This window comes from Hylobates moloch, unplaced genomic scaffold (genome assembly GCF_009828535.3).
Source record: "Hylobates moloch isolate HMO894 unplaced genomic scaffold, HMol_V3 SCAFFOLD_1, whole genome shotgun sequence".
Taxonomy (NCBI): Eukaryota; Metazoa; Chordata; class Mammalia; order Primates; family Hylobatidae; genus Hylobates; species Hylobates moloch.
Window position 1 is genome coordinate 139822592 of NW_026652276.1, and position 13953 is coordinate 139836544.

The following is a 13953-nucleotide window of genomic DNA, read 5'->3' on the forward strand; positions in this document are numbered from 1 at the left end:
CGAGTCCAGTGGGGGAAGGGAAGATAGACCTGAATGTCAAAAAACTCAAAAATAAATACATGGTTTTCCAATTGCCTCTGTCTGAGGGCTCACCTTGCAAACATTAACTCTTCCCTCTCTCACCATGCTTCGCCGGTTTATCCCTCAGCACTGTTTTGATTTAAGGGGAGAAAACCAAGATTAAATGTAAAAGTAAGTTTTCTCACTAACAGCCCAAGGGGCACAGCTGGCTAGGCTGTGCAAGAGCACATGGCTGTCTCTAGATCTATCAGCTCACGGCCTATTTCCCAGCTCACAGACCCTGACAGGATGCTCCGATGTGGTCTGAAGGACAGAGGGCATTTAGAAATGTCCTCGCCTTTCCAGGTGTCCTGAGGCCTAGGAAAAAAAATCCATCACAAGGATGAGATTTGTCAACAGAACCCTTCCAGCCAGCGTACCCTCCTGGCTCCGGATGAGGGAGGACTGTCCAAGGTTGACCTTGCTAAAGGACAGGGTTTAAAAACAGGGAAGCAGGGCAATGATTGGAAGAATCCAAAGCTTGTATTCCAAGCTTCAGATTGGAGTGGAGGCAGCTAGACAAAGAGGTGAGAAAAATGGCAGTTTTGGTGTCAGAGAGACCTATGCTTGAATTCCAGTTCTGACACTCAGTAGCTCTTTGATCTTGGACACATGATTGAACATTTCTATTCTTCTGTTACATCCATTAGAAAATGGAGAATATAATATCTACCTTTTAGGGTTACAGTGAGGGCTGAATGACATCATGTGTGATACACTTAGCATGGCTTTGGCTGGTAGTAATGATTTAATACCTTTTAATTTCTTTCTCTTCTCTCAGCCTTGTCTTTCCTCTTAGCATTGGAAAGGGTTCTATTTATTTATTTTTGATAATGGCTTTTTAACTTAGGTTGTTAAAATGTATTTGTTTTCCCTGAAATGGTGCAACTCAAGTTTAGATAATAATAATATTTCTTTATTTTATTTTCATTAATTTATGTTTTTGAGATGGAGTGATATGGTTTGGCTGTGTCCCCACCCAAATCTCATCTTGAATTCCCATGTGTTATGGGAGGGACCTGGTGGGAGGTAATTGAATCATGGGGGCAGGTCTTTTCTGTGCTGTTCTCCTGACGGTGAATAAGTCTCACAAGATATGATGGTTTTAAAGAGGGGAGTTTCCCTGCACAAGCTCCCCTCTCTTTGCCTGCCACCATCCATGTAAGATGTGACTTGCTCCTCCTTGTCTTCCACCATGATTTTGAGGCTTCCCCAGCCACATGGAACTGTAAGTTCAATTAAACATCTTTCATTTGTAAATTGCCCAGTCTCGAGTATGTCTTTATCAGCAGTGTGAAAATGGACTAATACACAGAGTCTCACTCTGTCACCCAGGCTGGAGTGCAGTGGCATAATCTTGGTTCACTGCAACCTCTGCCTCCCGGGTTCTAGAGATTCTCCTGCCTCAGCCTCCCAAGTAGGTGGGACCACAGGTGCATGCCACCACAGCTGGCTAATTTTTTTTATTTTTAGTAGAGACGAAGTTTCACCATGTTGGCCAGGCTGGTCTCAAACTCCTGACCTCAAGTGATCTGCCTGCCTCAGCCTCCCAAAGTGCTGGGATTACAGTCATGAGCCACCGTGCCCAGCCTAATAATAATACTTCTTAAATACTGATCAGGTGTGAACTGTTTCATGACATCTAGAGTATAAGAAATGTCATCTCTATAGTTTTGAAAAAGAATCCAGTTTGAGCTCACACCTGCTGAGTTTGGTAGGAACATCCAAAATCTATAGATGAAGGGAGGCAAAGAGAAGGGATGGGGAAGCCCCTCCCATTTAGATCATACAGACATGCTAGAGGCTGATTCACTGCATACAAATGGAGAGGCGCCTGATCTCCAGCATTTACACTGCTGTTGCCCTTATTGTTCCTTCACTTACTCAGAGCTGCTGGCTGGGGCGCCTCCTCTGCCTACTGGCATCCTGTTCCTCAGATTCTGCAACGAGAAGCCCACCACCCTCCTCCCCAGGGGCAACTGTCAGAATAAACGAGGCTGTGATGTGGTGACAAACAGGTCCTAGATATTAGTTCAGTTGACTCTTGAGAAATGCAGAGGTTAGGGCTGTCAACCCCCTATGCAGTCAAAAATCCATATATAACTTTTGACTTCTCCAAAACTTAACTACTAATAGCCTACGGTTAACCAGAAGCCTTATGATAACATAACAATTAATATATTTTGTATGTTATACATATTATATAGTATATTATTACAAGAAAGTAAGCTAGAGAAAAGAAAATGTTATTAAGAAAATCATAAGGGAGGCCAGGTGCGGTGGCTCATGCCTGTAATCCCAGCAGTTTTAGAGGCTGAGGCAGGTAGATCACTTGAGGCCAAGAGTTCGAGACCAGCCTGGCCAACGTGGTGAAACCCTGTCTCTACTAAAAATACAAAAATTAGAGGGGTGTGGTGGCACACACCTGTAATCCCAGCCACTCGGGAGGCTGAGGCACGAGAATTGCTTGAACCTGGGAGGCGGAGGTTGCAGTGAGCTGAGATCATACCACTGCACTCCAGCCTGGGCAACAAAGTGAGTGAGACTCCATCTAAAAGAAAAGAAAATTATAAGGGAGAGAAAATGTATTTACTGTTCATTAAGTGGAAGTGGATCACCATAAAGCTCTTCATCCTCATTGTCTTCACATTGAATAGGCTGAGGAGGAGAAGAAGGAAGAAGAGGGATTGGTCCTGATGTCTCAGGGGTGGCAAAACCAGAAGAGGTAGAGAGGTGGGAGAGAAGGTGGACACACTCAGTGTCACTTTTCTAGAAAAAAATCCGTGTGTAAGTGGACTTGTGTAGTTGAAACACATGCGTTCAAGGGTCAACTGTAGTTTAAATCAACAGATGTTTCTTTCTTTCCAAGCCTGCCTCTTTCTTTGGAGGCTTGGGGCAAGAGTACACATGGAGGCCCACATACCATATGTCTAGATATGTAACACTTATAAACCAGGGAACAAACTGTTAAATGAAATATACCCTCTTACCTTGAAAGATACACCTTGATAGCAACCTAGAAAATCAATTTGAGTTTATAATTCTGAGACTTCCTGAAGTTCTGTGCTAGAACATGGTGGTGTAGAGCACTACCTTTACACCTGTCCTTCACCTGTCCTACACCACATCCTTCCCTGTGCATCCCAGCTCTGTAAGCATGGCCTTTGGCCACCCCGCAGATAGAGGATGACTCCAAGGAAGAGTGGCATGCAGGCTCTGGAAGCAAGCTTGTGAACATTTGGGCAAGGAATTCTGAGGTCCTTGTTATCCAGACCATGGAGAAGAATTTGCAAATACGGAATCTATGAATAACAAGGATCGAGTGTATTTTGTTTTGTTTGCCTGTTTCTTGTCAAAATTTACTGAGAGAAAATAACAATGGGGTGCACCGAAAGAGACAAAATGGCGTTAACTCTTCCAACTGTCTCAGAGCAAAGGAGCCCAGAATTTAACAACTCAGTGTCAGGTCACTTCTATTCTGAGAAGGAGAAGGGATAATTCCTTTTTTCTTTTTGCTGATAGATCTCTGGGTGGGGTGGATGGGAACAAACTAAGCCCAGGTAATTTATATTACATTAGTGATCATGGTGTCCCATGTGGCATAAGACAGGCACTGTATCATTTAGCTAGTGCATTCAGACTCCTTGGCTCAGTAAGGGTGGATAGAGTGGGTGAGTTGTTATGACTTCCATTTTCTGATGAGGAAAGCAAGAAAGATTTAGCCAGGAACTGAGAATAGAGAACGAAGAGACCTGGGGACTGGCTTTCTAGTGCCTTTTCTCTCTCACTGCTTGGTGCTCCTAGGTGTAGCTGTCTCAGAATCAAGGGGGAATCCTTTAAATCCATAGCAGTTAACCCAGCAAGAAGTTCTGAGCAGTCTAGCCTGAGCTGCCATGCATAAAAAGCAACATAAGGTTTTATGCAATTGCTTGAGCATTCCTACCAAGAAATACCTTTTGCCCATTTTACTTGTATTCCTTTATTTGGTGATGTGACCTAGTTCTTGAAGTTCTGGAAAACCCTTCAGAGGCTATAGTCACTTTTCTAGATAACCCACTTTGGATCATGCAACTCTTCATAGGCACAATACGAGTAAGCAGAGCACCTGCACTACCCACTATTTCCATTCGAAGAAAATAAAACCTAAACAAGAGAAAAAGAGGAGACTCCAAATACTACTTCACCTAAGGGAGTTTGTTTACTTTCTGTTTGTCATTTGCAAATGTCTTTCCTTCAACCAGTGAATGACCTGCTTGCTATGGGCCAGACATTGTGTTGATGGCTATACATACAATTTCATCAAATCCTCAGATCAGCCTTGTAGGGTTAGTGGTGGTCTCTTCCCATACATGAGAAGGCTAAGGCTTAGACAGGTTAATTAACATGGCAGAGGTCACACAGCTAATGAGTGGCTGAGCTGGGATTCAGATTCCCTTGGTCTATTCCTAAGGCCATGCCCTTAATCAGATACTATCCTGAGCACACTGGCAGGTTCATCATAATATCAATATATACCTCGCAGGGCTGATGTGAAAATTAAAAGAGATTATATATATGAAAAGTGTTGGGCAAGCCATAAAATCCTTACAAAGGTTCACTGTGATTATTTCTCTTGGTTATACACAGGGCTTGCTCAGCTGTCCTTAGTGGCCATGTCTATATTAATCCCATAATTTATCCTTAAACCACCGAAGTCTTATTTGCCTGGCTTTTTCCATAGCCGAAGGGAAACTGAAAATACGCCTTTTGTAAAAAAAGCCTTAACACCTGCTGCTAAAGGGCGCTAAACCATCTGGATCGTCAAAGGAGTATAGGCTCACTTACAAAAGACGTAGATTAATTTGGACATTGTTTCCCTACATAAACCAGGCATAAGGAGGCAAGCAACCCAGGGAAGGATAATCATGCTGAGAGTGGAAGCACTTATTAGAAATAATTACCATGTAATTATCCACAACTTCCCTGGAGTCTGTAGCCTGTGGCTAGTCTTAGGAGGTGCCCCTTCCTTACCAAGTACAAGGAGACTGAAGCACTTCAATACGTTGATCAGGGCATGTGTCTGTGTCTTCTAGTTTGGTTACCGCCACCTGGGCCTACTTCTCACTTAATGAAGCCTTCAGTGCTTATAGCTAAGGTGCAGAACAGCTGTAGGCTTTCTTCAGCTGGATCCACCACCTACCCCTCCCTTTTTTAATAGCACAGTGTTGTTTTGCAAGTGTATGGGTGTGACACATCTGGCTTCTTTCCTTAAGAAAAGTGTTTATTGAACAATTAATTGTGGCGCATGGGGGCTGTGACATTTCTCTTTTCGCCATGCCTCTGAGCTGTGTTTCCACGCTACGAGGCGGCCCCATTGAAGATCAGTAACAACACTGAAAAGGAACAATGGCTATAGAAGCCTTGACAAGTGCAGGGAGAGACCTAGACACTTCCAAGAGGGGCATGATTGCCTACAAGGTTAATCAATTCCCCTTGTTTCCATTCCAGCTCCACATTTATCTTGGTGGCAGCAGCTGCAAATGTAAAATCAAACCTACAAACTTAGACAATTGGAATTGTATTTACCTGATCAAGATGTGTAAATGATCTATTCTCCGTGTCTTCTTAACTGGAATTTAAGGAGTTCAGCAAAGCTCCGGCTATAGGTCAGTGAGAGGCATGCTTTTGTGTGGTGTCCAGATACAATTTAGTTGTCTTGGATAGACAGTTGGAAAGAACTGCAGTCACAGCCTAGAATCTTGATTGTCATGATCACCATTATTATTGTTATAGCTGCCATTTATTGAGCCTTTATATATGACAAGCACTTTATATGTACTACTATCTTATTTCTTCCTCTTAATAACACTGCAAGATAGCTAATAGTATTTTTATCATGTACAGATGAGAAAACTGAGATTAAGTAACTTGCTTATGGTCATTGGGTGCAAGGTTCTAGATTCGAACTGAGTCTGACCCATGCTCTGAACCACTACGGCTTAACAAACCCAGACCTCGCTAGAATATGCAGGTGCAGAGAACACAAGGGTTTGTGATCGACCTGACAGTTTTAAATCTTTGTTTTCAGGAAAGCCAATCAGAGAAGAAGGCTTAACGAATCTCTTTGCAAACCGATTTGTTGGCCCACCTTTGATTATTCTCAATACAAGAAAAGGGCTAAAAATATCTATTGCAGCAGTGAAGTGGCCTTATTTTGAAAATGAGTCTTTATAGAGGTAATCAAGCTAAAATCAGGTCATTAGAGTGGACCCTAATCCAAGGTCATTGGTGTCCTCATAAATAGGTAAAATTGGGACACAGAGACAGACACATGGAGGGAAGACACTGTGAAAAGACACAGAGAGAAAGCCCGGGAAGGCTGAAGCAGAGATTGGATTGAGGCTGCCACAAGCCAAGGAACACGTGGGGCTACCAGAACCGAGAAGAGGCGAGGAAGGATCCTTCCCCTCCAGGTTTCAGAGGGAACCTGGCCCTGCTGGCACTTTAATTTCAGACTTGTAGCCTCCAGAACTATGAGACAATACATTTCTACTGTTTATAGCCACTCAGTTACAACCTCCCTGGAAAACACATACTCCTGTTCTGTGGTTCTATTCTGTTCTGTACTGTTTTGTTCTATTTTATTTTCTTTCATTAAGAAAATGGATTTCCAGGCTGGGCACGGTGGCTTACACCTGTAATCCCAGCACTTTGGGAGGCCAAGGCAGGTGGATAACTTGTGGTCAGGAGTTTGAGACCAGCCTGGCCAATATGGTGAAACCCCGTGTCTACTACAAATACAAAAAATTAGCTGGCTGTGGTGGCGGGCGCTTGTAGTCCCAGCTTACTCAGGGGGCTGAAGCAGGGAATCACTTGAACCCGGGAGGTGGAGGGTGCAGTGAGCTGAGATTGCGACATTGCACTCCAGCCTGGGTGACACAGTAAGACTCCGTCTCAAAAAAAAAAAAAAAGAGAAACAGACTTCCCAATCTACTAATTTTGAACAACATCAATCTCTAGAGCTCAGCATTCAAGCCCTTTCCAAGCTGGCTTCAGTCTAATTTTCTAACCTCGGTATTAGTTAGCCCCCGACCCACCCTGAACGCGCCTGGTGTCGCACAGTCTCTCTGTCCAAGAGCACAGCATCAACCTGAGTGCAGGTGGCCTGCTCATTGCCTGTGCTGCCACCTTTCCCCTCAGTGGCTATTCATTTTTTAATGTCCAGCTTCAACTCACCTCCTCTGACAGGATTCCCCTGGCTCTTTGGGCAGAGTCATTTGGTCCCTTTCCTCTGTCCCCCCCCCACCGACACACACACTTTATCAGCCCCAATTACAGCTCTTATACTGTATGATGGGATCAGTCTCTGTGTCCCCTTCATCCCCTCCCCACAACTAAACTTCAAGTTCCCTAAAGAAGACTATCTTTTTTCTTGTTTTTTACTTTTAATCAAGTGTCTAGCACAGAACCTGACACACGACAAATCCAAACACAGGGTACCCCAAAAAGGTTAGTGCAGTTTTAAGCTTTAATAACTTCTTAAGTCGAAATGCTACAAACTTACAAAACTCATTTGAATGTTTACTTCTTTTGACTCTGTTTTAATTATTTTAATAAATGTAATTATAATTTTCTGGGTAATGTATGCCATATTTCACTCAGGGGAACTGAAACAAAAATGAAAATTAAAACGTGTTATTCAACATTCACAGAGATAAATAGTGTTAAATTAACTTTCAAATGGTGTTGTTATAAGTTGCAGCATTTATAGCCTTGAGGTTATTAAAACTTCAGGAAGACTTTTGGGACACCCTGTTTTTGAATAAATATGCTACAGTATGGCTCATCCTGTGTTTACTGTAAAATTCAGTTTAGTTTTTAAGTGGTTCCATGTGGGCACAGGTATTCTTTGGCCAGTAGTTGTCCTTATACTTAGACCCAAGGAGCCCTTGTCCAAGGCCCACACTTTAGAAGGCAAATTCCAAATTCCCTCCCCAAATGGCACTGAGCCTGCTTCAAGGGTCTGCACACCAGCAGCAGTGTTATCTGCTAATGTCTATACTCCCATAGGGGAACATTGCTGACTCTGGTGTTCATACTCTTGTGCCTAAGAGGTGGCTGGGGGACAGCTGCTTCTGGGAAGCTGGACTGAGCTTCCACCAATGGACTAGAGCCCTGTGGGAAGAGAGGAGGTAGCTGCAAACCAGAAACTGGAAACCACCTCTCCCTGCACCATCATATTTAAGTGCAGATCATCCTAAGTTTCAATCTGGTCTTTCATGTCAATTCCCAAGGTATATTTGTCTAGGTAGGAAGGTAGAACTTATTGTACTTAATCATTTGTTAACTTTGTTTATAACTTTTAAATATTTAGGTATCTGGCATACAGATCTCTGTTTGTACTTTTGCCCTGGGTCCTGCAAATATTAATGGTGGGCTGATTTTGGCCTTAAAAAAATTATTTTCCCACAAACAGATTTTTCTCCATAAAGAGGTAGGTGGGTAGGAAATACTTGCATATAGAAGGTATGATAGCTAAGAATGACTGCAGCCACTGAGCACATACTCTGTGCTGGGTGATTTACATATCGTTTTTCAGTTAGTCCTCACAACAACCCAATAAAGTAGGTACTTAGGAGAAAACAGATATCCAGTGACATTAGTTTGTTCCAGCTCACAAAACTAGTGCTTTAGTTAGCCTTAGTTTCATAACAAACTACGTGAAACTGAAAGTGGCTTAAAACAATTTTTCCCCCTGACTGTCGGGTTAGCTGGGCTGCTCTCCTGCGGGTTTCCCTGGGCTCACTCAGCAGCTAGCTGTGAGGAGATGGAGGTTGGCCCGGGACAGTGCAGAAGATTCCCCATGACCTCTCCCACTTGTCTGGCAGTTGATGCTGCTGTTGCTGATAATGATGACCCTCCTTTATTTTGTGTTATCTACTTGCCATTGCAGCCTCCTTGCCTTTTTTAGTTCTTGCTCCCGTACTGTCTGGCTCAATGACCAGCACCTGGTGGTGGCTAATAATATGCACTTACAAGCAATGTGACCCTGCATGGGTTACTTAACCTCACTTAGTTTGTGTTCACCACTTGCAAAATGGATATAATGGTACAGAACACATCAGGTGGCTCTGAGACTCCAGCGCAGTGATTCAGGAGAGTGCTTGGCAGGTCAGTGGCACTTGGTGCGAACTTACTGCTAGTGCAGCTGGAATGTAGACCATCAGCGAACGTGTGTTGCCTTTATAAACAGTGGGAATCAAACACCACTCGCTTTTCCAGTGTAAATCCTGGGCTTGCAAGTAAGTCCTAGAGTGCAGAAATAATTTCAAAATACAGGGTTGAAATTTTAAGATAGCAGACAAAATCAAAATAAAACAAAGGGACAAACCAACCTGAATGGCACCGCGGCCGATGATCTTTATTAATTTTTAAGATTCCACCCTGGGACTGCTTGCTTCTTCCAGCATGGGAAGCGCTGACTTGGTGCGGCCAGGTTTCTGGGACCAGGAGGTGGGGACACGACGACGTACCTTTTGCCCTGTGGGTCTGGGTCATGTGAGCCTAGAGGAGCGCTTAAAGGCTCGAGCTCTGCAGGGTCCTCGTGACGGGGTGGGGCTGCCTCACTTCTGCCTGACTTGGGAAGCGCTGCAACCACAACCGCCTGGGGTCCTTGAGCACCGCGGCTCAGGGAGGAGCACCGACTGCGCCGCGTAAGTGCTGCCTGCCCCGCGTGGGTCGTGCCAGCTCAGCGGGACAGGTCCTCGCCTCGGTCCCTCGGACTTAGGGAGCGCGGGGCAGATGGTCCCAAAAGCCCTCAGCACCAACAGGGGAGAAAGCGCCGTAGGGTGAGACTGGAGTGGAGTGGTCGTGGCCGAGTCAAAGTTTTCAAATTGGAGCACTGGGGATGTACTGCGTGCACCCAGCCGAGGGAATACTCTTGAAGTTTCCTGGCACAACTGTTGCACCCGGGGTTCTTCCAGGCTAGAAGGCGTCTCCTCCAGGAGCTCCTCCGGGGAAGTTCGAAGCTGTGGGGTCCTCTACCGCTCTTAGCGCGGGAGGGTGGCGGGTGCAGGACACTTTCCCTTACTCCCTCAACGCGTGTTTTGGGGATGTGTTGATTTCGTGGGTGCTCAGAAGCAAGAGAAGCGGAAAACACCTTCTATTTTGAACGTGCCCAAAGTAGGGAAACTTGGCTTCAGCCTAGGAAGGAAAACGCATAGGAAGACTTTTATTCTTGGAATGTAGGATTAGCAGAAACCAAGGGCACAGGAGACAGGTGGAAGCAGCTCCCTGCGAAGTGAAGGTCAGCCTGGTGATACAGAACAAAAGGACTTTGGAATATTTATGGATTTAAAACCCAGTTCTAGCCTTGGCTAGTTAGTGACCTTGGGCAAATTATTTAAGCCTACTAAACCTCAGTCTTTCCATCTGAAAGATGGAGATAATAAGTTTTTCTTTTTCAATAATTGTTTTATTGGAAAGAGAAATAACATATAGAAAATGCCTCCCTAGCACAGGACTTGGCTTTTCAGCTAAGTGTAATTTTCCTTATCAGTTATGACTGATGATGAAGTCTATGGTGAAGACAGAACAAAATAATATTTAAAACTCTAGCCATATAATGACTGTGGCTATGCATGACCCGTGTGCAGTCACCTCTGAGGCCCCCACCTTCACTGCAACCCCAGTGGGTCCCAAGCAAGGTGCTTGGGTTTTGGAGCTGGACGATTCTGTGCAATTCCTGGTTCCAGTATCCACTACTTGGATGACATCAGGAACGTTACTTGTCTTCCACAGCCTCAGTTTTGGCATCAGTAAATGAAAAAGGAGCCTCTCAGTACTAGCCTTTCCCTTCCCCACTTAAATGTACGACTCCTTTTTTTTTCCTTTCTTTGCTTTGGGATGAGTAAGAACAAAGATGTAAGCAGAATAAAAAGTCCAATGAGAATACATTTTATTAGCTTGATAAATAACGTTTAAGAAAGTTGTCCAAAAGGAGAATTGGAGCACTTTTGAAAAAGTACACTGCATCGGCTTTGTTGGCATATGAAAGTCTGCATGCTCGTCAAGACCCTTTGGCTAATTGGGCATTCTAGATATGTACCTCAAGCTAGTCTAAGTACAGGGGCAACCCTTTATAATGCAGTGTCAGTGTTCTTAACAAGATGTTGTTTTATTAATCTTTTATAGGAGATGATTGGGAGGGGCAATTGATCCCCCAATTTATATAAATCCAGTTTATAAATCACTTTATAGTGGGATTCTACCAGCCTGAGAAATAGGTGGGTTTTGACTGACAGTTTGAATGACTTAGAGGAGTGTTAAGAAAGTCCACTGGGTTTACCAGTTCACTCCCCACAAAAAATAAAAACAAGAAGCAAATAATATAACAGAATTTTAAAAATGAGTTTGTTTTTGTTTTGGGAGGCATCTAGTTTGTCAGAGGAAACACCGAGTGTTGAATACTACCCCGGGATGCCAGAACTAAGGCAGTGAGAGGGGAGGAACGCAGTTGTTGCCCCAGGTATCATCAGATATCTGTTTATTAGCACCCAAATATTCAAGGTAAATAGATAATGACCCATTCTTTCTTTTTTTGAGACAAGAGTCTCACTTTGTCACCCAAGCTGGAGTGGCACCATCTCTGCTCACTGCAACCTCCATCTCCCGGGTTCAAGTGATTCTTGTGCCTCAGCCTCCTGAGTAGCTGGAATTACAGGTGTACACCACCATGCCCGGCTAATTTTTGTATCTTTGGTAGAGATGGGGTTTTGCCATGTTGCCCAGGCTGGTCTCGAACTCCTGACTTCAAGTGATCCTCCCACCTCGGCCTTCCAAAGTGCTGGGATTACAGGCATGAGCCACTGTGCCTGGCCAGTGACCCCTTCGTAACAGGAAGTATGGTTCACTAAAGAACAAACGTGATTGTTTTAGTTTAACATTTCCGATGGCTTTATAATGTGAGATTTTCATTGACTGAACTAAGAACATTTCAAAGAAGTAGGCAAGCTTCTCAGAATTAGAAAGATACCTCTAGAACAATGACTCATTAACGTCTATATTGACTTGGGAGAGAGGTAAGCTGGGCAAAAAGCTAAGAACTGTACTTTCCTGGTAAAAACAGTAGTGGAGTTTGAACTTTTATACTATATTTGCAAGCTCAAAGATGTAAGCCTTCATAGACAGTTCACAAGACAGCTATTACAGCGTATCTGAACTGAAACCAGGGTATTGAGATTTCTCTCCCTTAAGAGATATTATAGGTATAATCTTGAACATGAAATCACATGCTTTCATTCCTTTAACTCAGACCCTGGGGTGTAGGACAGGGTGGTGGTAGTGAAAGAGGGGGAAGGACTGTGTCCTTAGATCTTGGAGCCTGAAAAAGCAAATTCTTAGCAGCTTATCTTTCCAATACAGTTGGGACTTACCTCCTAACTTTTTCTGTCTAGTCTGATTCTAGTTATTGGTTGTCTTTAAATTGCTTAGAGTTGTTTACAGGCCAAAATATTTACTTCGAACCTTGAGGCTAAGCCCTTCCTCCTTTCCTTTTTGGGACTCTGTATCCCATTACCCCTCTTTCAGAAAGATAGCTCGACATATCTTTTTGTACTGTATGATTCTTGGGAGAGAATGTAACCCAGGTCCCAAGTGATTCATTTTCTCATTTATTTATTCATTTAACTAATTTTTTCCCAGTGTTTGATTATGAAGAGGTATAAACTTTCAGAATTTTGCAATCTAGAATCTACCTAGATTCTATTATTGATTAGAAGCCAGGGTATTGATTTCAATTGATTAATCAACTGGCATTGATTAGTTCCTACTGTTTGCCTGGAGGTTTGCTCAGCAAAGCTGTAAAAACATAAAAGGCAGGATAGGGTTAGGGAACAAGGAGAGTTTTGATTTGGCGGAGCATAAGCTAAGAGTTTGTGAAGGGATCATGTAACTTTGGTTTGAAAAGTTATGTTGGAGTTGTATGATGGAGGACATTAAATTTCACTGTAGGAAGTTTATACTTTATCCTGGTTGCAGGTGGGAGCCATTGAAGGCATGGGAGGAAGGGAGTGCCTTGTGTTTTAGAAAGCTCATTGCAGCATCAGTGTTAGGCTAAATTGGAGGGAAAAGGACACATCTGAGAGATGTGTTAGGAAGCTTTGTAAATGTCTCAGGGCAAGTAAGGGTTGAACTGTGGATGGAATGGAGAAAAAAGGAAGTAGAGTAGCACTTGGTGACAGATTTGACTTGAGGACTTCTGGTTTTAGAACTCAGGCATCTGCAATGATAAGGGAGCATCATTAAGAACCTGGAAGTCGCTGGGCATGGTGGCTAACGCTTGTAATCCCAGCACTTTGGGAGGCCGAGGCGGGTGGATCACCTGAGGTCAGGAGTTTGAGACCAGCCTGGCCAACATGGTGAAACCCTGTCTCTACTAAAAATACAAAAATTAGCCAGGCATGGTGGTGCATGCCTGTAATCCCAGCTACTCAGGAGGCTGAGGCGGGAGAATCGCTGCAACCCGGGAGGAGAGGCTCCAGTGAACCGAGATTGCACCACTGCACTCCAGCCTGGGCAACAGAGCAAGACTGTGTCTCAAAAAAAAAAAAAAAAAAAAAAAAAAAAAAGTATCTGGAAGTCATAGAAGGAGGAAGTTTGAGGAGAATGATGATGTCCTGTTACAGAGTCAGTGGGTTTGAGGGACTGATTGGTTATCCTTTTGGAAGTGACACCTGACCGTGGTGATACTGTCCTGAAATGCCCAATAGCAATGTCAGGACTGAACAAACATTTGGACTAGTGATTAATACTCAAGGGGTGGTTGAATGGAATGTACAGAAGGAGAAAAAAGGATAAGATCTTGAAGAAAATCTGAATATATGGAGTTCTTGGAGCAAAAAATAAATACAGGTG

The 13953-nt window shown here is 43.7% G+C and overlaps 1 protein-coding gene across 20 annotated transcripts in view; it reads left to right on the plus strand.

Moving 5' to 3' along the window:
• The window catches only part of CPVL (carboxypeptidase vitellogenic like), a 267444-nt gene that overhangs the window by 40150 nt on the left and 213341 nt on the right, over nt 1-13953 (plus strand). For 3 of the 20 annotated variants that reach the window (XM_058446134.1, XM_058446124.1, XM_032758480.2), the window contains one exon: nt 6344-6512. The exons of 14 other annotated variants lie outside the window; for them this stretch is intronic. The gene's annotated coding sequence lies outside the window, so the exon portion shown is untranslated. Of the gene's footprint in view, nt 1-5547; nt 5706-6343; nt 6513-9643; nt 9753-9814; nt 9888-13953 lie in introns of those variants that run through there. 3 more of the 20 variants (XM_058446133.1, XM_032758451.2, XM_058446156.1) reach the window with 3 other exon arrangements.